Source organism: Convolutriloba macropyga, unplaced genomic scaffold, assembly GCF_964194025.1.
Source record: "Convolutriloba macropyga unplaced genomic scaffold, txConMacr16.3 SCAFFOLD_688, whole genome shotgun sequence".
NCBI lineage: Eukaryota > Metazoa > Xenacoelomorpha > Acoela > Convolutidae > Convolutriloba > Convolutriloba macropyga.
In genome coordinates this window covers 55001-77500 of record NW_027449609.1, presented here as the reverse complement: position 1 = coordinate 77500, position 22500 = coordinate 55001, and the positions used below count along the sequence as shown (strand labels likewise).

The following is a 22500-nucleotide window of genomic DNA, read 5'->3' as shown; positions in this document are numbered from 1 at the left end:
AAGCGCTCCCAAATGGCCTAACAGTGGCAGCCAATCAGAGTGAGCTAGCTTGAGTTAGCTTGAATTAGCTTGAGTTAGCTTGAAATAGCTTGAGTTAGCTTGAGTTAGCTTGAATTAGCTTGAGTTAGCTTGAGTTAGCTCGGGTTAGCTTGAGTTTGACTTCATTAACCCAAGTTAGCTTGGGTTAACTTCATTAAGTTAGCTTGAACTAGCTTGAGTTAGCTTGAGTTAGCTTGAGTTAGCTTGAGTTAGCTTGAGTTAGCTTGTCTTAGCTTTAGCTAGCTTGAGTTAGCTTGAACTAGCTTTAGCTACCTTGAGTTAGCTTGAGTTAGCTCGGGTTAGCTTGAGTTAGCTTGAGTTAGCTTGAGTTAGCTTTAGCTAGCTTGAGTTAGCTTGAGTTAGCTTGAGTTAGCTTGAGTTAGCTTGAATTAGCTTGAGTTAGCTTGAGTTAGCTTTAGCTAGCTTGGGTTAGCTTGAGCTAGCTTGAGTTAGCTCGGGTTAGCTTGAGTTAGCTTGAGTTAGCTTTAGCTAGCTTGAGTTAGCTTGAGTTAGCTTGAGTTAGCTTGAGTTAGCTTTAGCTAGCTTGAGTTAGCTTGAACTAGCTTGAGTTAGCTTGAGCTAGCTTGAGTTAGCTTGAGTTAGCTTGAGTTAGCTTTAGCTAGCTTGAGTTAGCTTGAACTAGCTTTAGTTAGCTTGAGTTAGCTTGAGTTAGCTTGAGTTAGCTTGAGTTAGCTTGTCTTAGCTTTAGCTAGCTTGAGTTAGCTTGAACTAGCTTTAGCTACCTTGAGTTAGCTTGAGTTAGCTCGGGTTAGCTTGAGTTAGCTTGAGTTAGCTTGAGTTAGCTTTAGCTAGCTTGAGTTAGCTTGAGTTAGCTTGAGTTAGCTTGAACTAGCTTGAGTTAGCTTGAGTTAGCTTGAGTTAGCTTGAGTTAGCTTGAGTTAGCTTGAGTTAGCTTGTCTTAGCTTTAGCTAGCTTGAGTTAGCTTGAACTAGCTTTAGCTACCTTGAGTTAGCTTGAGTTAGCTCGGGTTAGCTTGAGTTAGCTTGAGTTAGCTTGAGTTAGCTTTAGCTAGCTTGAGTTAGCTTGAGTTAGCTTGAGTTAGCTTGAGTTAGCTTGAATTAGCTTGAGTTAGCTTGAGTTAGCTTTAGCTAGCTTGGGTTAGCTTGAGCTAGCTTGAGTTAGCTCGGGTTAGCTTGAGTTAGCTTGAGTTAGCTTTAGCTAGCTTGAGTTAGCTTGAGTTAGCTTGAGTTAGCTTGAGTTAGCTTTAGCTAGCTTGAGTTAGCTTGAACTAGCTTGAGTTAGCTTGAGCTAGCTTGAGTTAGCTTGAGTTAGCTTGAGTTAGCTTTAGCTAGCTTGAGTTAGCTTGAACTAGCTTGAGTTAGCTTGAGTTAGCTTGAGTTAGCTTGTCTTAGCTTTAGCTAGCTTGAGCTAGCTTGAACTAGCTTTAGCTACCTTGAGTTAGCTTGAGTTAGCTCGGGTTAGCTTGAGTTAGCTTGAGTTAGCTTGAGTTAGCTTTAGCTAGCTTGAGTTAGCTTGAGTTAGCTTGAGTTAGCTTGAACTAGCTTGAGTTAGCTTGAGTTAGCTTGAGTTAGCTTGAGTTAGCTTGAGTTAGCTTGTCTTAGCTTTAGCTAGCTTGAGTTAGCTTGAACTAGCTTTAGCTACCTTGAGTTAGCTTGAGTTAGCTCGGGTTAGCTTGAGTTAGCTTGAGTTAGCTTGAGTTAGCTTTAGCTAGCTTGAGTTAGCTTGAGTTAGCTTGAGTTAGCTTGAGTTAGCTTGAATTAGCTTGAGTTAGCTTGAGTTAGCTTTAGCTAGCTTGGGTTAGCTTGAGCTAGCTTGAGTTAGCTCGGGTTAGCTTGAGTTAGCTTGAGTTAGCTTTAGCTAGCTTGAGTTAGCTTGAGTTAGCTTGAGTTAGCTTGAGTTAGCTTTAGCTAGCTTGAGTTAGCTTGAACTAGCTTGAGTTAGCTTGAGCTAGCTTGAGTTAGCTTGAGTTAGCTTGAGTTAGCTTTAGCTAGCTTGAGTTAGCTTGAACTAGCTTGAGTTAGCTTGAGTTAGCTTGAGTTAGCTTGTCTTAGCTTTAGCTAGCTTGAGCTAGCTTGAACTAGCTTTAGCTACCTTGAGTTAGCTTGAGTTAGCTCGGGTTAGCTTGAGTTAGCTTGAGTTAGCTTGAGTTAGCTTTAGCTAGCTTGAGTTAGCTTGAGTTAGCTTGAGTTAGCTTGAACTAGCTTGAGTTAGCTTGAGTTAGCTTGAGTTAGCTTGAGTTAGCTTGAGTTAGCTTGTCTTAGCTTTAGCTAGCTTGAGTTAGCTTGAACTAGCTTTAGCTACCTTGAGTTAGCTTGAGTTAGCTCGGGTTAGCTTGAGTTAGCTTGAGTTAGCTTGAGTTAGCTTTAGCTAGCTTGAGTTAGCTTGAGTTAGCTTGAGTTAGCTTGAGTTAGCTTGAATTAGCTTGAGTTAGCTTGAGTTAGCTTTAGCTAGCTTGGGTTAGCTTGAGCTAGCTTGAGTTAGCTCGGGTTAGCTTGAGTTAGCTTGAGTTAGCTTTAGCTAGCTTGAGTTAGCTTGAGTTAGCTTGAGTTAGCTTGAGTTAGCTTTAGCTAGCTTGAGTTAGCTTGAACTAGCTTGAGTTAGCTTGAGCTAGCTTGAGTTAGCTTGAGTTAGCTTGAGTTAGCTTTAGCTAGCTTGAGTTAGCTTGAACTAGCTTGAGTTAGCTTGAGCTAGCTTGAGTTAGCTTGAGTTAGCTTGAGTTAGCTTTAGCTAGCTTGAGTTAGCTTGAACTAGCTTGAGTTAGCTTGAGTTAGCTTGAGTTAGCTTGAGTTAGCTTGTCTTAGCTTTAGCTAGCTTGAGCTAGCTTGAACTAGCTTTAGCTACCTTGAGTTAGCTTGAGTTAGCTCGGGTTAGCTTGAGTTAGCTTGAGTTAGCTTGAGTTAGCTTGAGCTAGCTTGAGTTAGCTTGAGTTAGCTTGAGTTAGCTTTAGCTAGCTTGAGTTAGCTTGAACTAGCTTGAGTTAGCTTGAGCTAGCTTGAGTTAGCTTGAGTTAGCTTGAGTTAGCTTTAGCTAGCTTGAGTTAGCTTGAACTAGCTTGAGTTAGCTTGAGTTAGCTTGAGTTAGCTTGAGTTAGCTTGAATTAGCTTGAGTTAGCTTGAGTTAGCTTTAGCTAGCTTGGGTTAGCTTGAGCTAGCTTGAGTTAGCTCGGGTTAGCTTGAGTTAGCTTGAGTTAGCTTTAGCTAGCTTGAGTTAGCTTGAGTTAGCTTGAGTTAGCTTGAGTTAGCTTTAGCTAGCTTGAGTTAGCTTGAGCTAGCTGAGTTAGCTTGAGTTAGCTAGCTTGAGCTTGAGCTAGCTAGCTAGCTTGAGCTTGAGCTAGCTAGCTCGCTTGAGCTTGAGCTTGAGCTAGCTAGCTTGAGCTTGAGCTAGCTAGCTAGCTTGAGCTTGAGCTTGAGCTAGTTGGCTTGAGCTTGAGCTAGCTAGCTTGAGCTTGAGCTAGCTAGCTAGCTAGCTTGAGCTTGAGCTTGAGCTAGCTAGCTAGCTTGAGCTAGCTATCTAGCTTGAGCTTGAGCTAGCTAGCTAGCTTGAGCTTGAGCTTGAGCTTGAGCTAGCTGGCTTGAGCTTGAGCTAGCTAGCTTGAGCTTGAGCTAGCTAGCTAGCTTGAGCTTGAGCTTGAGCTAGCTGGCTTGAGCTTGAGCTAGCTAGCTTGAGCTTGAGCTAGCTAGCTAGCTTGAGCTTGAGCTTGAGCTAGCTAGCTAGCTAGCTTGAGCTTGAGCTTGAGCTTGAGCTAGCTAGCTTGAGCTTGAGCTAGCTAGCTAGCTTGAGCTTGAGCTTGAGCTAGCTAGCTTGAGCTTGAGCTTGAGCTAGCTAGCTTGAGCTTGAGCTTGAGCTAGCTAGCTTGAGCTTGAGCTTGAGCTAGCTAGCTTGAGCTTGAGCTTGAGCTAGCTAGCTAGCTAGCTTGAGCTTGAGCTAGCTAGCTTGAGCTTGAGCTAGCTAGCTAGCTTGAGATTGAGCTTGAGCTAGCTGGCTTGAGCTTGAGCTAGCTAGCTTGAGCTTGAGCTAGCTAGCTTGAGCTTGAGCTAGCTAGCTAGCTTGAACTTGAGCTAGCTAGCTAGCTTGAGCTTGAGCTTGAGCTAGCTAGCTAGCTTGAGCTTGAGCTTGAGCTAGCTGGCTTGAGCTTGAGCTAGCTAGCTTGAGCTTGAGCTAGCTAGCTTGAGCTTGAGCTAGCTAGCTAGCTTGAACTTGAGCTAGCTAGCTAGCTTGAGCTTGAGCTAGCTAGCTAGCTTGAGCTTGAGCTAGCTAGCTAGCTTGAGCTTGAGCTTGAGCTAGCTAGCTTGAGCTTGAGCTTGAGCTAGCTAGCTAGCTTGAGCTTGAGCTAGCTAGCTTGAGCTTGAGCTAGCTAGCTTGAGCTTGAGCTAGCTAGCTAGCTTGAGCTTGAGCTAGCTAGCTAGCTTGAACTTGAGCTAGCTAGCTAGCTTGAGCTTGAGCTAGCTAGCTAGCTTGAGCTAGCTAGCTAGCTTGAGCTTGAGCTTGAGCTAGCTAGCTTGAGCTTGAGCTAGCTAGCTAGCTTGAGCTTGAGCTAGCTAGCTAGCTTGAGCTTGAGCTAGCTAGCTAGCTTGAGCTTGAGCTTGAGCTAGCTAGCTTGAGCTTGAGCTTGAGCTAGCTAGCTAGCTTGAGCTTGAGCTAGCTAGCTTGAGCTTGAGCTAGCTAGCTTGAGCTTGAGCTAGCTAGCAAGCTTGTGCTTGAGCTAGCTAGCTAGCTTGAGCTTGAGCTTGAGCTAGCTAGCTTGAGCTTGAGCTAGCTAGCTTGAGCTTGAGCTAGCTAGCTTGAGCTTGAGCTAGCTAGCAAGCTTGTGCTTGAGCTAGCTAGCTAGCTTGAGCTTGAGCTTGAGCTAGCTGGCTTGAGCTTGAGCTAGCTAGCTTGAGCTTGAGCTAGCTAGCTTGAGCTTGACCTAGCTAGCTAGCTTGAACTTGAGCTAGCTAGCTAGCTTGAGCTTGAGCTAGCTAGCTAGCTTGAGCTTGAGCTAGCTAGCTAGCTTGAGCTTGAGCTTGAGCTAGCTAGCTTGAGCTTGAGCTTGAGCTAGCTAGCTAGCTTGAGCTTGAGCTAGCTAGCTTGAGCTTGAGCTAGCTAGCTTGAGCTTGAGCTAGCTAGCTAGCTTGAGCTTGAGCTAGCTAGCTAGCTTGAACTTGAGCTAGCTAGCTAGCTTGAGTTTGAGCTAGCTAGCTTGAGCTTGAGCTAGCTAGCTTGAGCTTGAGCTAGCTAGCTAGCTTGAACTTGAGCTAGCTAGCTAGCTTGAGCTTGAGCTAGCTAGCTAGCTTGAGCTTGAGCTAGCTAGCTAGCTTGAGCTTGAGCTTGAGCTAGCTAGCTTGAGCTTGAGCTTGAGCTAGCTAGCTAGCTTGAGCTTGAGCTAGCTAGCTTGAGCTTGAGCTAGCTAGCTTGAGCTTGAGCTAGCTAGCTAGCTTGAGCTTGAGCTAGCTAGCTAGCTTGAACTTGAGCTAGCTAGCTAGCTTGAGCTTGAGCTAGCTAGCTTGAGCTTGAGCTAGCTAGCTAGCTTGAGCTTGAGCTTGAGCTAGCTAGCTAGCTAGCTTGAGCTTGAGCTTGAGCTTGAGCTAGCTAGCTTGAGCTTGAGCTAGCTAGCTAGCTTGAGCTTGGGCTTGAGCTAGCTAGCTTGAGCTTGAGCTTGAGCTAGCTAGCTTGAGCTTGAGCTTGAGCTAGCTAGCTTGAGCTTGAGCTTGAGCTAGCTAGCTTGAGCTTGAGCTTGAGCTAGCTAGCTAGCTAGCTTGAGCTTGAGCTAGCTAGCTTGAGCTTGAGCTAGCTAGCTAGCTTGAGCTTGAGCTTGAGCTAGCTGGCTTGAGCTTGAGCTAGCTAGCTTGAGCTTGAGCTAGCTAGCTTGAGCTTGAGCTAGCTAGCTAGCTTGAACTTGAGCTAGCCAGCTAGCTTGAGCTTGAGCTTGAGCTTGAGCTAGCTAGCTAGCTTGAGCTTGAGCTTGAGCTAGCTGGCTTGAGCTTGAGCTAGCTAGCTTGAGCTTGAGCTAGCTAGCTTGAGCTTGAGCTAGCTAGCTAGCTTGAACTTGAGCTAGCTAGCTAGCTTGAGCTTGAGCTAGCTAGCTAGCTTGAGCTTGAGCTAGCTAGCTAGCTTGAGCTTGAGCTTGAGCTAGCTAGCTTGAGCTTGAGCTTGAGCTAGCTAGCTAGCTTGAGCTTGAGCTAGCTAGCTTGAGCTTGAGCTAGATAGCTTGAGCTTGAGCTAGCTAGCTAGCTTGAGCTTGAGCTAGCTAGCTAGCTTGAACTTGAGCTAGCTAGCTAGCTTGAGCTTGAGCTAGCTAGCTAGCTTGAGCTAGCTAGCTAGCTTGAGCTTGAGCTTGAGCTAGCTAGCTTGAGCTTGAGCTAGCTAGCTAGCTTGAGCTTGAGCTAGCTAGCTAGCTTGAGCTTGAGCTAGCTAGCTAGCTTGAGCTTGAGCTTGAGCTAGCTAGCTTGAGCTTGAGCTTGAGCTAGCTAGCTAGCTTGAGCTTGAGCTAGCTAGCTTGAGCTTGAGCTAGCTAGCTTGAGCTTGAGCTAGCTAGCAAGCTTGTGCTTGAGCTAGCTAGCTAGCTTGAGCTTGAGCTTGAGCTAGCTAGCTTGAGCTTGAGCTAGCTAGCTTGAGCTTGAGCTAGCTAGCTTGAGCTTGAGCTAGCTAGCAAGCTTGTGCTTGAGCTAGCTAGCTAGCTTGAGCTTGAGCTTGAGCTAGCTGGCTTGAGCTTGAGCTAGCTAGCTTGAGCTTGAGCTAGCTAGCTTGAGCTTGAGCTAGCTAGCTAGCTTGAACTTGAGCTAGCTAGCTAGCTTGAGCTTGAGCTAGCTAGCTAGCTTGAGCTTGAGCTAGCTAGCTAGCTTGAGCTTGAGCTTGAGCTAGCTAGCTTGAGCTTGAGCTTGAGCTAGCTAGCTAGCTTGAGCTTGAGCTAGCTAGCTTGAGCTTGAGCTAGCTAGCTTGAGCTTGAGCTAGCTAGCTAGCTTGAGCTTGAGCTAGCTAGCTAGCTTGAACTTGAGCTAGCTAGCTAGCTTGAGTTTGAGCTAGCTAGCTTGAGCTTGAGCTAGCTAGCTTGAGCTTGAGCTAGCTAGCTAGCTTGAACTTGAGCTAGCTAGCTAGCTTGAGCTTGAGCTAGCTAGCTAGCTTGAGCTTGAGCTAGCTAGCTAGCTTGAGCTTGAGCTTGAGCTAGCTAGCTTGAGCTTGAGCTTGAGCTAGCTAGCTAGCTTGAGCTTGAGCTAGCTAGCTTGAGCTTGAGCTAGCTAGCTTGAGCTTGAGCTAGCTAGCTAGCTTGAGCTTGAGCTAGCTAGCTAGCTTGAACTTGAGCTAGCTAGCTAGCTTGAGCTTGAGCTAGCTAGCTAGCTTGAGCTAGCTAGCTAGCTTGAGCTTGAGCTTGAGCTTGAGCTAGCTAGCTTGAGCTTGAGCTAGCTAGCTAGCTTGAGCTTGAGCTAGCTAGCTAGCTTGAGCTTGAGCTAGCTAGCTAGCTTGAGCTTGAGCTTGAGCTAGCTAGCTTGAGCTTGAGCTTGAGCTAGCTAGCTAGCTTGAGCTTGAGCTAGCTAGCTAGCTTGAGCTTGAGCTTGAGCTAGCTAGCTTGAGCTTGAGCTTGAGCTAGCTAGCTAGCTTGAGCTTGAGCTAGCTAGCTTGAGCTTGAGCTAGCTAGCTTGAGCTTGAGCTAGCTAGCTAGCTTGTGCTTGAGCTAGCTAGCTAGCTTGAGCTTGAGCTTGAGCTAGCTGGCTTGAGCTTGAGCTAGCTAGCTTGAGCTTGAGCTAGCTAGCTTGAGCTTGAGCTAGCTAGCTAGCTTGAACTTGAGCTAGCTAGCTAGCTTGAGCTTGAGCTAGCTAGCTAGCTTGAGCTTGAGCTAGCTAGCTAGCTTGAGCTTGAGCTTGAGCTAGCTAGCTTGAGCTTGAGCTTGAGCTAGCTAGCTAGCTTGAGCTTGAGCTAGCTAGCTTGAGCTTGAGCTAGCTAGCTTGAGCTTGAGCTAGCTAGCTAGCTTGAGCTTGAGCTAGCTAGCTAGCTTGAACTTGAGCTAGCTAGCTAGCTTGAGCTTGAGCTAGCTAGCTAGCTTGAGCTAGCTAGCTAGCTTGAGCTTGAGCTTGAGCTAGCTAGCTTGAGCTTGAGCTAGCTAGCTAGCTTGAGCTTGAGCTAGCTAGCTAGCTTGAGCTTGAGCTAGCTAGCTAGCTTGAGCTTGAGCTTGAGCTAGCTAGCTTGAGCTTGAGCTTGAGCTAGCTAGCTAGCTTGAGCTTGAGCTAGCTAGCTTGAGCTTGAGCTAGCTAGCTTGAGCTTGAGCTAGCTAGCAAGCTTGTGCTTGAGCTAGCTAGCTAGCTTGAGCTTGAGCTTGAGCTAGCTAGCTTGAGCTTGAGCTAGCTAGCTTGAGCTTGAGCTAGCTAGCTTGAGCTTGAGCTAGCTAGCAAGCTTGTGCTTGAGCTAGCTAGCTAGCTTGAGCTTGAGCTTGAGCTAGCTGGCTTGAGCTTGAGCTAGCTAGCTTGAGCTTGAGCTAGCTAGCTTGAGCTTGAGCTAGCTAGCTAGCTTGAACTTGAGCTAGCTAGCTAGCTTGAGCTTGAGCTAGCTAGCTAGCTTGAGCTTGAGCTAGCTAGCTAGCTTGAGCTTGAGCTTGAGCTAGCTAGCTTGAGCTTGAGCTTGAGCTAGCTAGCTAGCTGGAGCTTGAGCTAGCTAGCTTGAGCTTGAGCTAGCTAGCTTGAGCTTGAGCTAGCTAGCTAGCTTGAGCTTGAGCTAGCTAGCTAGCTTGAACTTGAGCTAGCTAGCTAGCTTGAGTTTGAGCTAGCTAGCTTGAGCTTGAGCTAGCTAGCTTGAGCTTGAGCTAGCTAGCTAGCTTGAACTTGAGCTAGCTAGCTAGCTTGAGCTTGAGCTAGCTAGCTAGCTTGAGCTTGAGCTAGCTAGCTAGCTTGAGCTTGAGCTTGAGCTAGCTAGCTTGAGCTTGAGCTTGAGCTAGCTAGCTAGCTTGAGCTTGAGCTAGCTAGCTTGAGCTTGAGCTAGCTAGCTTGAGCTTGAGCTAGCTAGCTAGCTTGAGCTTGAGCTAGCTAGCTAGCTTGAACTTGAGCTAGCTAGCTAGCTTGAGCTTGAGCTAGCTAGCTAGCTTGAGCTAGCTAGCTAGCTTGAGCTTGAGCTTGAGCTTGAGCTAGCTAGCTTGAGCTTGAGCTAGCTAGCTAGCTTGAGCTTGAGCTAGCTAGCCAGCTTGAGCTTGAGCTAGCTAGCTAGCTTGAGCTTGAGCTTGAGCTAGCTAGCTTGAGCTTGAGCTTGAGCTAGCTAGCTAGCTTGAGCTTGAGCTAGCTAGCTAGCTTGAGCTTGAGCTTGAGCTAGCTAGCTTGAGCTTGAGCTTGAGCTAGCTAGCTAGCTTGAGCTTGAGCTAGCTAGCTTGAGCTTGAGCTAGCTAGCTTGAGATTGAGCTAGCTAGCTAGCTTGTGCTTGAGCTAGCTAGCTAGCTTGAGCTTGAGCTTGAGCTAGCTGGCTTGAGCTTGAGCTAGCTAGCTTGAGCTTGAGCTAGCTAGCTTGAGCTTGAGCTAGCTAGCTAGCTTGAACTTGAGCTAGCTAGCTAGCTTGAGCTTGAGCTTGAGCTAGCTAGCTAGCTTGAGCTTGAGCTAGCTAGCTAGCTTGAGCTTGAGCTTGAGCTAGCTAGCTTGAGCTTGAGCTTGAGCTAGCTAGCTAGCTTGAGCTTGAGCTAGCTAGCTTGAGCTTGAGCTAGCTAGCTTGAGCTTGAGCTAGCTAGCTAGCTTGAGCTTGAGCTAGCTAGCTAGCTTGAACTTGAGCTAGCTAGCTAGCTTGAGCTTGAGCTAGCTAGCTAGCTTGAGCTAGCTAGCTAGCTTGAGCTTGAGCTTGAGCTTGAGCTAGCTAGCTTGAGCTTGAGCTAGCTAGCTAGCTTGAGCTTGAGCTAGCTAGCTAGCTTGAGCTTGAGCTAGCTAGCTAGCTTGAGCTTGAGCTTGAGCTAGCTAGCTTGAGCTTGAGCTTGAGCTAGCTAGCTAGCTTGAGCTTGAGCTAGCTAGCTTGAGCTTGAGCTAGCTAGCTTGAGCTTGAGCTAGCTAGCTAGCTTGAGCTTGAGCTAGCTAGCTAGCTTGAGCTTGAGCTAGCTGGCTTGAGCTTGAGCTAGATAGCTTGAGCTTGAGCTAGCTAGCTAGCTTGAGCTAGCTAGCTAGAGCTCGACCTATGAAAAGCTGCGCAAACACTTATTCTATAATAATTGCGAAAATTAAAAATTTCACAAGTGAAAAGCTGCATAAACAGTAATTCTATGTGTGGGGCATTATTAGGGGGAGGTGTCTTGTCAAAATATGGCTGGACTAAAGACCTCAACCCAGATAGGGTGGAAGGCCCTATGATCGGTCTGTTACTAATCGGTGACCGATAAAGACCTGACCAAGGCCTGTAGTAAGCTTGGTTAGGCATTACAGGAGATAACACTAAGACCGAGGGGTCTTAGAGAGCCCTCTAGCGGGGCGAATAGAGCTAGATCGAGCCTTGGGCCAAGAGAAAGTACGAGAAGCCAACTAAAGCTTGATCGGGCCTTCAGCAAGCACGACCGAGCTGTACCGGAGCTAACACTAAGACCGAGGGGTCTTAGAGAGCCCTCTAGCGGGGCGAATAGAGCTAGATCGAGCCTTGGGAAAGCTAGATCGAGCAGGACTGAAGCTAAACGATAGACCGAGAGGTCTGTCTGGTCCTCCTAGAGAGGTCAAGAGAAAAAACGAGAAGCTAACTAAAGCTTGATCGGGCCTTCAGCAAGCACGACCGAGCTGTACCGGAGCTAACACTAAGACCGAGGGGTCTTAGAGAGCCCTCTAGCGGGGCGAATAGAGCTTGATCAAGCCTTGGGCAAGCTAGATCGAGCAGGACTGAAGCTAAGCAAGAGACCGAGAGGTCTGTCTGGTCCTCCTAGAGAGGCCAAGAGAAAGTACGAGAAGCCAACTAAAGCTTGATCGGGCCTTCAGCAAGCACGACCGAGCTGTACCGGAGCTAACACTAAGACCGAGGGGTCTTAGAGAGCCCTCTAGCGGGGCGAATAGAGCTAGATCGAGCCTTGGGAAAGCTAGATCGAGCAGGACTGAAGCTAAACGATAGACCGAGAGGTCTGTCTGGTCCTCCTAGAGAGGCCAAGAGAAAGTACGAGAAGCTAACTAAAGCTTGATCGCGCCTTCAGCAAGCACGATTGAGCAAGACCGGAGCTAACACTAAGACCGAAGTGTCTTAGAGAGCCCTCTGGTGGGGCGAATAGAGCTAGATCGAGCCTTGGGAAAGCTAGATCGAGTAAGATTGAAGCTGAAAGAGTGTCAGAGGAGCAAATGAACCTCCAAAAAGTGAAAATCAAATTTTAGAAAAAACACAAGTTAAATACTGCATGGACAGTATTTCTATGTGTGGGGCATTATTAGGGGGAGGTGTCTTGTCAAAATATGGCTGGACTAAAGACCTCAACCCGGATAGGGTGGAAGGCCCCATGATCGGTCTGTTACTAATCGGTGACCGATAAAGACCTGACCAAGGCCTGTAGTAAGCTTGGTTAGGCATTACAGGAGTTAACACTAAGACCGAGGGGTCTTAGAGAGCCCTCTAGCGGGGCGAATAGAGCTAGATCGAGCCTTGGGAAAGCTAGATCGAGCAGGACTGAAGCTAAGCAAGAGACCGAAAGGTCTGTCTGGTCCTCCTAGAGAGGCCAAGAGAAAGTACGAGAAGCTAACTAAAGCTTGATCAGGCCTTCAGCAAGCACGACCGAGCTGTACCGGAGCTAACACTAAGACCGAGGGGTCTTAGAGAGCCCTCTAGCAGGGCGAATAGATCTAGATCGAGCCTTGGGAAAGCTAGATCGAGCAGGACTGAAGCTAAACGATAGACCGAGAGGTCTGTCTGGTCCTCCTAGAGAGGCCAAGAGAAAGTACGAGAAGCTAACTAAAGCTTGATCGGGCCTTCAGCAAGCACGACCGAGCTGTACCGGAGCTAACACTAAGACCGAGGGGTCTTAGAGAGCCCTCTAGCAGGGCGAATAGAGCTAGATCGAGCCTTGGGAAAGCTAGATCAAGCAGGACTGAAGCTAAACGATAGACCGAGAGGTCTGTCTGGTCCTCCTAGAGAGGCCAAGAGAAAGTACGAGAATCTAACTAAAGCTTGATCGGGCCTTCAGCAAGCACGACCGAGCTGTACCGGAGCTAACACTAAGACCGAGGGGTCTTAGAGAGCCCTCTAGCAGGGCGAATAGAGCTAGATCGAGCCTTGGGAAAGCTAGATCGAGCAGGACTGAAGCTAAACGATAGACCGAGAGGTCTGTCTGGTCCTCCTAGAGAGGCCAAGAGGAAGTACGAGAAGCTAACTAAAGCTTGATCGCGCCTTCAGCAAGCACGATTGAGCAAGACCGGAGCTAACACTAAGACCGAAGTGTCTTAGAGAGCCCTCTAGTGGGGCGAATAGAGCTAGATCGAGCCTTGGGAAAGCTAGATCGAGTAAGATTGAAGCTGAAAGAGTGTCAGAGGAGCAAATGAACCTCCAAAAAGTGAAAATCAAATTTTAGAAAAAAACACAAGTTAAATACTGCATGGACAGTAATTCTATGTGTGGGGCATTATTAGGGAGAGGTGTCTTGTCAAAATATGGCTGGACTAAAGACCTCAACCCGGATAGGGTGGAAGGCCCTATGATTGGTCTGTTACTAATCGGTGACCGATAAAGACCTGACCAAGGCCTGTAGTAAGCTTGGTTAGGCATTACAGAAGATAACACTAAGACCGAGGGGTCTTAGAGAGCCCTCTAGCGGGGCGAATAGAGCTTGATCAAGCCTTGGGCAAGCTAGATCGAGCAGGACTGAAGCTAAACGATAGACCGAGAGGTCTGTCTGGTCCTCCTAGAGAGGCCAAGAGAAAGTACGAGAATCTAACTAAAGCTGGGTCGGGCCTTCAGCAAGCACGACCGAGCAGTACCGGAGCTAACACTAAGACCGAGGGGTCTTAGAGAGCCCTCTAGTGGGGCGAATAGAGCTAGATCGAGCCTTGGGAAAGCTAGATCGAGCAGGACTGAAGCTAAACGATAAACCGAAAGGTCTGACGGGTCCTCATAAGAGGCATGGAGAAAGATCTGATACTAAAGTACCTCTCGGAAGTAATAAAATATGCCTGATGAAGCCGGGTATGATGTTTGTTGTTTGATGGCATTCATCGATTAGGTCTGGTGGATTCCCCATTACTCCGAGTGGTACTAGTAGAGGCTCCTACAGGGGTGAGCAAAGCGAGATCAAGCCTTAGGCAAGCTAGATCGAGCAGAACTGAAGCTGAAAAGCAAAATAAATGACAGGTCTGTCCAAATCAATAAACTTGAAATCCAGTGTGGTCACCACGGGTCACGAGGTGAATTCCTAGCGATTGTCTGCTGAACGTATAGGAAGGCCCGAAACGAACGATAATTTCATTGCACAGTGGAGATACTATACGTTCAGGAGTAGCATACATCGGGTTTGATCTATGATCATGTCTGGTCTCCGAGGATCCACCGGGTTACCAACTGGCACCGCTGTACTGGGTGTAAAACTGGGCCACCTGAAGTCCCGGGTGTAAAACTAGGTGCCTCTGTGCCAAAGTAGCGGCTTGCGTAGTGCATTATGCCTCCGGCTTGCGAAATGGTTATAAGCAATAACAACAGGACGCCGCGGGGTGTTCACTTAAAGGAGTAACGTTCTCTCAAGGGAGGGGATCTAAAAATCTTGATAAAACATTTATTCTATGCAAAATTTGTGCGCAATTTTTGCAAAGTAAAAAGCTGCACTGTAGCAAATTCTATGTGTGTAGCATTATTAGGGAAGTGTTGTTTGATGGCACCTCTCTACTTGATGCACCAAAGAACTACCTTGATGGCTCATGACCGCTGGTAATCTGTCGTCGCTAGTAGTTCGGAACTGAGAACAAATATGTTCGCAAATTACAACAATTATACAGCATATTGCTGAATAAAGCAGAACCGAATAATACTCAGTGACTTTACACCAAGACTGACTAATGTCTGGATTGTATCGTCCTACTCGAGTAAGGCGAAGAAAAGCTAGAAAGATACGCTTTTCACAAAGCAGGCTTAATGCATGCAAACCAAGGAGGAAGGAGTGATGCCCCTCCTTATAATAAGCAGAACCAAATAAAGAACAGACAGCATCATCTGTACAGTGACCAAGAAGAGGTGAAACTTCTGTATGTGAAAAGGCAATTTGAGCGAGATTTATTAGCAGACTAGTATTATGTTGTTTCTAGTAGGCGAAAGCCGAAACATCAACATGTGAAAATCTGATATTAAATCCTCAATCATTTTCCCTAGTATTATACAGCTATGAGTAACCTTAATTGGACACGGCAATTATTGCTGACCGGTGAAACTTTCGCATGGGAAAGACACACACACTTCTTGACAAAGCAATAAGTATTATGCTGTTTCTAGTACGCGAAAGCAGAAACATCAGCATGTGAAAGTTGTGAAGTTGAAGAATTTTTGTGTTGAGTACGATGTTGTTACTAGTAACCATGTCGACAGCTGAGAACTGTTCTCTAACCAATAGAAGGTGAAACTTCTGTATGTGAAAAGGCAATTTGAGCGAGATTTCTTAGCAGACTAGTATTATGTTGTTTCTAGTAGGCGAAAGCCGAAACATCAACATGTGAAAATCTGATATTAAATCCTCAATCATTTTCCCTAGTATTATACAGCTACTAGTAGCCGTAATTGGTCAGGGAAACATTGTTGACCGGTGAAACTTCACATGGGAAAGACACACAAATTACTTGACAAAACAATAAGTATTATGCTGTTTCTAGTATGCGAAAGCAGAAACATCAGCATGTGAAAGTTGTGAAGTTGAAAAGTTTTTGTGTTGAGTACGGTGTTGTTACTAGTAACCATGTCGACAGCTGGAAAGCTGTTCTCTAACCAATAAAAGGTAAAACTTCTGTATCTGAAGAGGCGGCGTGATTGAGATTTTTAACAGACTAGTATTATGTTGTTTCTAGTAGGCGAGAGCCGAAACATCGACATGTGAACATCTGGTTTTTAAATCATGAGTCAATTCTCCCTAGTATGATACAGTTGTTAGCCGGTATTGGTAACAGTAGAACAGAGATTTGGAGGGCAAAACCTGCTCATGGGAAATGCTCACAGAGCGCTATCTACCAGTACACATAGTATTATGCTGTTTCTAGTACGCGCGAGCCGAAACATCAGCATGTGAAATGTGTAATCGTGGGTAACTCTAAGTGTGTAGAGTACTGTGTAGTAACTAGTAGCCATGCCAAAGCATGCATTGAAACTCTTCGTGATTTAAAAAGCTCAAAGCAAGATTGACGAGGCCGCAAGGCTATGTCTTTCTAAATTCGAACAAATCGAAAGATTGTTCAAAGTGCAATTAAACTGATTGATCCTGTCAGTTGCCATATGCTTGTCTGAAAGACTAAGCCATGCATGTGCAAGCGAAGCTTGAAAAAGTGGAACCGCGAATGGCTCATTAAATCAGTTACTATCTATTAGTTGATTTGCAAGCTAAATGAATAACTGCGGTAACCCTGCAGCTAATGCATGCTGATTGTCCGACACTGTCGGAGACTTTTACAAGACTACACCGGGTGATTTGCTAAGTACAGACACATCCCGTGATGAGTCCTAGTAACTGAAAGATCCCAGATAGCTTCGGCTTGGGGACGGAACTTCCGAATTTCTGACCTATCAACCTATGATGGTAGTGTAACGGACTACCATGGTTGTGACGGGTAACGGGGAATCAGGGTTCGATTCCGGAGAGGGAGCCTTAGAAACGGCTACCACATCCAAGGAAGGCAGCAGGCACGCAAATTACCCACTCTCCGCACGAGGAGGTAGTGACTAGAAATAATGATATGAACCTTTATGGTTTGTAATCAGAATGGAATGGACTTAAAAGCTCCATTGATGAACGAGTAGAGGGCAAGTCTGGTGCCAGCAGCCGCGGTAATACCAGCCTCTACAAGCGTATGCAATAGTTGCTGCGTTTAAAAAGCTCATAGTTGGATCTGTTTGAGTAGAACGGCAACATGGTCTTCAGTTAAATCTGTTGACTCGTTCCGCTCATCCTTCGCATCGAAGAAATAGTTTGCACTTAAATGTGACGAACTGTGGAAACGGTGTTTTCACCCTGAGAAAATTAGAGTGTTCAAAGCATCCTTTGGGATCGAATAATAAAGCATGGAATAATGGAGAATGACCCGCTACTCGATTGATGCCGGTTGGCTGAGTGCGGTAATGATTGAAAGGAACAGACGGGGGCATTTGTATTGCTACGTTAGAGGTGAAATTCTTGGATCGTGGCAAGACAAACTACTGCGAAAGCATTTGCCAAGAATGTTTTCATTAATCAAGAACGAAAGTCAGAGTATTGAAGAGGATTAGATACCCTCGTAATTCTGACCATAAACTATACCAACCTACAATTTGTCAAAGTCGATCTTGACTTGGCAAGAGATTAACCGGGAAACCAAAGTTTATTGGTTCCGGGGGAAGTATGGTTGCAAAATCGAAACTTAAAGGAATTGACGGAAGGGCACCACCAGGAGTGGAGCCTGCGGCTTAATTTGACTCAACACGGGAAAACTCACCCGGTCCAGACATCTTAAGGATTGACAGATTGAATATCTTTCATGATTATATGGGCGGTGGTGCATGGCCGTTCTTAGTTAGTGGAGTGATCTGTCTGGTTAATTCCGATAACGAACGAGATCTTCTCCATCTAAATAATGAAATTCACTATATGTGAATTCAAACACTTCTTAGAGGAACTATGCGGAATTAAATACCGCAGATGAAGTGAGGCTATAACAGGTCTGTGATGCCCTTAGATGTTCTGGACTGCACGCGCGCTACACTGTGTACTTTTAGATTGAGTACTCAGCCCTTGGTCCGAAATGGACTGGGCAATCAGAGAAAAGTACAGCGCTTCAAGGGGATCGTCTGTTGTAACTTGCAGACGTGAACCAGGAATTCCTGGTACTTATGAGTCAACAACTCATAGGGATTACGTCCCTGCCCTTTGTACACACCGCCCGTCGCTACTACTGATTGGATAGTTAAGCAAGAATTGCAAATTCCTACTGTTGGGACTTCGGTCTCCGGCAACGGGATGAAGCGGATCGAGCTTAATTGTCTAGAGGAAGTAAAAGTCGTAACAAGGTTTCCGTAGGGGAACCTGCGGAAGGATCAGTGATTGATTCCTTCGGGCATGGCTGCTGGTAGAGGCCATGTCTGTAGTGCGCATGACGCTCTGTCGCTAGAGATTGCTTGGCAACCAATCTCGAATTATGTATCGAGCTCAAAAACTACTTGTGTGGATACATAGTTCAGCAGTCATGGCAAGGGACTGCTTAAAGGGAGACTAGTTAGCAAAAGCAGCCTAGCAGAACTGCAGCTATCTAGATCTCAGAAGCTGGGTTATAGAAGCCCAGCTATAGACTTGTGAATGAGAAAGGCCTAAAAAGGTCCACAAGTCGCGTGGTTAGAACCGACACGCAAAAATCCCAGCGAGTGACAGAGCGTTGCGCTGTTCAGTGGGAAAGAGTTGAGCTACTCGGGGCGCCCACTGAACTTGCTCCGAGCCAAAGGCTCGAAAAAACACAGCTTAGCCTCAGATCCTTTACATAGAAGGCTAGCTAAAATAAACTTACCTTGGACGAGGGTAAAGTTTAGTCAGTTCTTAGGGGAGAGTAATCCACAGCTTCTCGCCCTCTGAACATTCTCCCAGATATGTAGGTCTGGGAGAGTCTCCTCCTGTTCTTCGGAATCTGGAGGTAGACAAAGACAGTACGATACGATCTTGCATCGGGATGACTAACCGATAATGATCATAATCTGACAATTTTTCCGGCTTGAGGCACCGGAGTCAGATTAAAGACACATACTGAACTAAAGGCGTATGTGCAAAGCTTGTCGGAGTGTAGAGAGTCAAGCTGAGTTGACTCGTCACGTGGTGATGACAACAGCCATGTGCAAAACACTCACAACTTTATCGTCTATGTGGAAAAGGTTGCTAACAGCGCTCTCTATGAGAGGCCCTCGCATATAACTATACGAGGAAAAGGCGATAGAGTTGTTTGAATGTGGGGCAGGTTCATCGACAAGCTAAGTTGATCACATTCTTGTTGTGGCATCCTACTAGAATTGGTCACGGTCTGCACCAACTCTCCCCAAGTTGGCCAGACTTAAAACTAGAAATAAGGTTTGCAGCTATGTGAACCTAGAAACTGTAAAGGAGTTGAAAGAACTTAAAGGAATTGAAAGAGGCCTTGAGGTATATCCTCTTGGTAAAGACCCACAAAAGCTCACAAAAGTGGCTTCGAAGGGCAAAACTGGTTCATCCAAAACAATTGGAGAGCTTAAAGCAGAACCAATTCGAATGAAACACTATTGGTGAAACTTCATCATGAGAACGTCACAAGCTGATCACGCTCTATGATATGACTAGTATTATGTTGCTTCTAGTAGGCTAAGCGCAAGCCGAAACATCAACATGTGAAAGTCGTAGAATTTTGCAATCAAACTGTGGCTAGTACTGTGATGTTACTAGTAACCTGGTGTTCCGTCATATGGCCAAGAGAGCATTTGAAGGCGAAACTTCTGCATGGGAAAGCTGCATCATGATCAAAATTTTATATCGAGTATTATGTTGACGTTAGTAGGCCTTGGCCGAAAACGCAGCATGTGAAAGGTATAGATAAAAGTTATTGTTGCAGTCAGTACTGTGTAGTTACTAGTAGCTGGATTTAAGCTCAAAATGAGACACTGTTGGTGAAACTTCATCATGAGAATGTCACAAGCTGATCAAGCTCTATGATATGACTAGTATTATGTTGCTTCTAGTAGGCTAAGCGCAAGCCGAAACATCAACATGTGAAAGTCGTAGAATTTTGCGATCAAATTGTGGCTAGTACTGTGATGTTACTAGTAACCTTGTGTTACGTCATATGGCCAAGAGAGCATTTGAAGGCGAAACTTCTGCATGGGGAAGCTGCATCATGAACAAAAGTTTATATCGAGTATTATGTTGACGTTAGTAGGCCCTGGCCGAAAGCGCAGCATGTGAAAGGTATAGATAAAAGTTAGCGTTGCAGTCAGTACTGTGTAGTTACTAGTAGCTGGATTTAAGCTCGAAATGAGACACTGTTGGTGAAACTTCATCATGAGAACGTCACAAGCTGATCACGCTCTATGATATGACTAGTATTATGTTGCTTCTAGTAGGCTAAGCGCAAGCCGAAACATCAACATGTGAAAGTCGTAGAATTTTGCAATCAAACTGTGGCTAGTACTGTGATGTTACTAGTAACCTTTTCTTACGTCATATGGCCAAGAGAGCATTTGAAGGCGAAACTTCTGCATGGGGAAGCTGCATCATGAACAAAAGTTTATATCGAGTATTATGTTGACGTTAGTAGGCCCTGGCCGAAAGCGCAGCATGTGAAAGGTATAGATAAAAGTTATCGTTGCAGTCAGTACTGTGTAGTTACTAGTAGCTGGATTTAAGCTCGAAGTGAGACACTGTTGGTGAAACTTCATCATGAGAACGTCACAAGCTGATCACGCTCTATGATATGACTAGTATTATGTTGCTTATAGTAGGCTAAGCGCAAGCCGAAACATCAACATGTGAAAGTCGTAGAATTTTGCGATCAAACTGTGGCTAGTACTTTGATGATGCTTGTAGCCAACCGAATTGGTTGAAAAGCCCAATAAGTAAGCTAACTTGGGAGAGCTTGTTGGAAACCAAATGCTACTAGATTGGTCCAAATACATCCTTCAACAGGGGATCACTTGGCTCGCTTTACGAAGAGGAGCACAGCTATATGTGTTAATTCGGTATGAATCGCAAGATTTGTTTACCGACCTCTCTAACGCAAAAGGCGGTCTCGGCTTCGGCTGTTGACTGCGTCCGATTCAGGGTTATATAACTCTCGATTGAACACATTGATGTTCTATTGTTGGTGCTTCCAATAAAATTGGAACACTTAAAGCAGAACCGATTCAAATAATAGCATTCTGATCAATGATTGCATTCCTTGATCAAGAACTGCTGGAGTCATTGTGATGGCGAATTTTCTTCATAAGAAAATTGCAAAGAGACGGAACTTAATGAGACTAGTATTATGTTGTTTCTAGTAAGCGGAAGCTGAAACAGCAACATGTGAAAATCAAGTTTTGTTCAATGATCTCGAGGCGATAAGTACTATGAAGCAACTAGTAGCCTAAGCATGACTCAGATTTGAGACAGTCAAAAAGACTGGCGAAACTTCTTCACATGAAAGTTACATAGAGAACTACAAATGTATACAGCGAGTATTATGTTGTTTCTAGTAGGCGAAAGCTGAAACATCAACATGTGAAAGTTGTCTGCAAACTGTAGAACGATATGTGATTAGTACTGTGCTGTTACTAGTAGCCAGTCTGACTGTAGAAGCCAAGACAAAGGGAAACTAATGCATCTGAAAAGGACAAGTTATGGAAAGGTATGCACGATAAGTATTATGTTGTTTCTAGTAAGCGGCAGCTGAAACATCAACATGTGAACGTCGTTGTGTACAGTAACCTAGAACTATATAGTCCTTAGTAACGTGCATTTACTAGTACCTGTAATTGGTATTCAGACTCAGGCAGTTTGGAATAGTTTGGCAAAGATGCACCAGAGAAAACTGGGATTTGATACAGAAATTGTTGAATACAAGTATTATGCTGCTTCTAGTAGGTTGAATCCGAAACATCAGCATGTGAAAATTGAAAACATTTCTGGTTCGAATTGTCACAAGTATTTGGTGATCTGAGTAGCCAAACTCACTACAACGCCAATTGAAGGCAAAAATTCTCAACGGGAAAAGCTATTCTCATTGAATGAGCTAACAAGACGAGTATTATGTTGCTTCTAGTAGGCGAAAGCCAAAACATCAACATGTGAAAGTCTTGCTGAACAAATTTAATGTTGTTGAGCTCAGTACCGTGTGAATTAGTAGCCATAATTGGCGAGCGAAAATTGAACTGGCGAAACTTCGTCTTTGGAAAATTGCAGATGCCGAGCACTTATTTTGCAACGAGTATTATGTTGACTGTAGTAAGCGAAAGCCGAAACAGCAACATGTGAAAGCTGTTGAAATTTGTGGTCATTTTGCAATAAGTACAAGGAGTGTAACTAGTAGCCAGGTCAAAATTTGGGATAAGAATGAGCAAAAATTCTGCATGAGAACAGTTGAAATTATGAAACTAAATTACAAAGACTAGTATTATGTTGTTTCGAGTACGCGAAAGCGGAAACATCAACATGTGAACGTTTGTAACGAAGTTTCGTTAATTTTCAGCCTAGTACTGAGCAAGAACGAGTAGCCTCATCTCCAATCCCACGCAAAATGTAGTGAAATATGTGAGTGAACCTTATTCACGGTGAGGGTTTCCCGAGGTCTGTATTGCAGCGAGTATTATGTTGCTTCTAGTAAGCGAAAGCTGAAACAACAACATTTGAAAGTTGGAATTAATGACTGAATGGAAACTTCGACCTGTGTTTGATAGTAGTAGCGAACAAAACTGCTGAATCGGTTTCTGTCTCATATTGGTCAGTGAACCAATTAAGAGACAATCAACTACATAACCTGAATTGGGCGAGAGAACCCCCTTAACTTAAGCATATCAGTAAGGGGAGGAAAAGAAATCAACTGAGAATCCCTTAGTAATGGCGAATGAACAGGGAAAAGCTCATCGGGAAGAGAAATGGCAACATTTCTCGGTGTCCGGTATGGTTTGATGCTAGACTGGTGAATTTGTCCTGATGTCTACTGGAAAGTAGCATCAAAGAAGGTGAAAATCCTGTAAAGGTCATTTTCGATACCAGTCATAATGGCTCATTCCTATGAGTAGAGTTGTTTGAAAGTGCAACTCGAAGCTGGAGATATGTCTCTCCAAAAGCTAATTATAAAGCGAGACCGATAGTAAACAAGTACCGTGAGGGAAAGTTGAAAAGCACTCTGAAGAGAGAGTGAAAAGTACGTGAAACTGTTGAAGGGGAACTGGAGTGAGCGTTACCATACTCAATGCCTTGATATTATATTCTCGGCTACCGAGTAGTGTAGTTGTCGTCTTTTGGCAAATCTTGTTAATGAATCGAGCAGAAGTTTTCCTCGGAATTCTTCTTGTTGATTCTAAACAAAATGAGATAAATTGATCTTGATTGCCTGTCTGACCTCAACTTCCTATTCAATGCTCTCTACAGCCCGTCTTGAAACACGGACCAAAGGGTGTGAGTTGCTTGCAAGTGTTGTCGCTCATTGAAAGCGCACACGCGAAATGAAAGTGAACAATGTAATTTTTATGAATTGCACTACTTTGTGTGGTGAGGGCGCCGATTCGGTGTCCCGCAACCACGGACGGTTTTGCTCTTATTGCATGACTGATCCAGAGCAAGTAGCACACGACCCGAAAGATGGTGATCTATGCTTGGGCAGGGCGAAGCCACGGGAAACCATGGTGGAAGCCCGAAGCGGTTCTGACGTGCAAATCGAT

At 45.4% G+C, this 22500-nt stretch overlaps 1 non-coding gene and 1 pseudogene across 1 annotated transcript in view; both read left to right on the top strand.

Moving 5' to 3' along the window:
• The first annotated feature begins 19753 nt into the window (after positions 1 to 19753).
• Positions 19754 to 19905, top strand: LOC142355188 (5.8S ribosomal RNA; annotated as a pseudogene).
• Positions 19906 to 21588: 1683 nt separating this feature from the next.
• LOC142355187 (large subunit ribosomal RNA) overlaps positions 21589 to 22500 on the top strand; it is a 3522-nt gene continuing 2610 nt past the window's right edge. The window contains exon 1 of the ribosomal RNA XR_012761173.1: positions 21589 to 22500. This exon is cut by the window's right edge and continues 2610 nt beyond it. This is a non-coding gene — a ribosomal RNA (large subunit ribosomal RNA).